Raw genomic sequence first — 912 nt, forward strand, 5'->3', positions numbered from 1 at the left:
TGCCTCGATGGAGAAAATCTCACCTACTCTGATTCCTGGGCTGGGGAAGAGCAAACCACGACCCATCAGTGAGAAATGTACAGGTACAGGATTGGTTTCTGCTAATTTTTCTGAGCCGTGTGCTAGTGCCGAAACGGTTGGTGGTTGCTTTTCTGTTTCTTGCTCGTAAGGAATGTTAATATGAGTTTCAAGTCAATCCACTGGTGGATCTATATATTTTCCTTGGAGAGCTTAAGAAGGGTTCACTAAATAATATTCTTTTCCACCCATCAATCTGTGTTAGGAAGATATATGACTGGTATCTAAGGCACTGTCAGTGTGTTATTTTCCATGTTCCTCTCACATGTCAAATATAAAAATACAGCCTGTCAGTGTAAGTGTGATATGGGGCATTGTTCAGAGAGACTGTGAAAAATCCTGCAGTGTTCCCTGATTCATCATTTCAACAGCCTAATCATTTCATAGACCAGTCTAAACAAAACAGTTAAGGGCATTCGGGCTTAGGGGGTATTGAATCAGGGTCGATTCAGAAAAAAAAAAAAACAGAAAACAGAAAAATCCTGAAGAGAAAAAAGTGTTTTGGGAAAAATAAGAGAAGCCTTGTCTTTGTATCCAATTTCATAGTTACTGATCTTTTTCAGAAGGTTGTTTTTATCAGTTAATTATTCTCCACCACACCCTGCACCCTGGCATTTAGCCAAAGAGGCTGGGAGGCCTCGTTAAATCAGAATTTCTACTTTCCGCTCACCTGTCACAGCTAAAGGCTCCCTCAAATACATTGACATCGATTAATATTTAATGATTGAATAGTAGAAATATTGGGTCAGCACTTTTTACTTTTTCTTCCTTTAAATTAAGAAAAAAAGCCTTTAGAATGGACTCTGCTTCATACACACTTAGCTCTAGATTTCT

Source organism: Balaenoptera ricei, chromosome 16, assembly GCF_028023285.1.
Source record: "Balaenoptera ricei isolate mBalRic1 chromosome 16, mBalRic1.hap2, whole genome shotgun sequence".
Taxonomy (NCBI): Eukaryota; Metazoa; Chordata; class Mammalia; order Artiodactyla; family Balaenopteridae; genus Balaenoptera; species Balaenoptera ricei.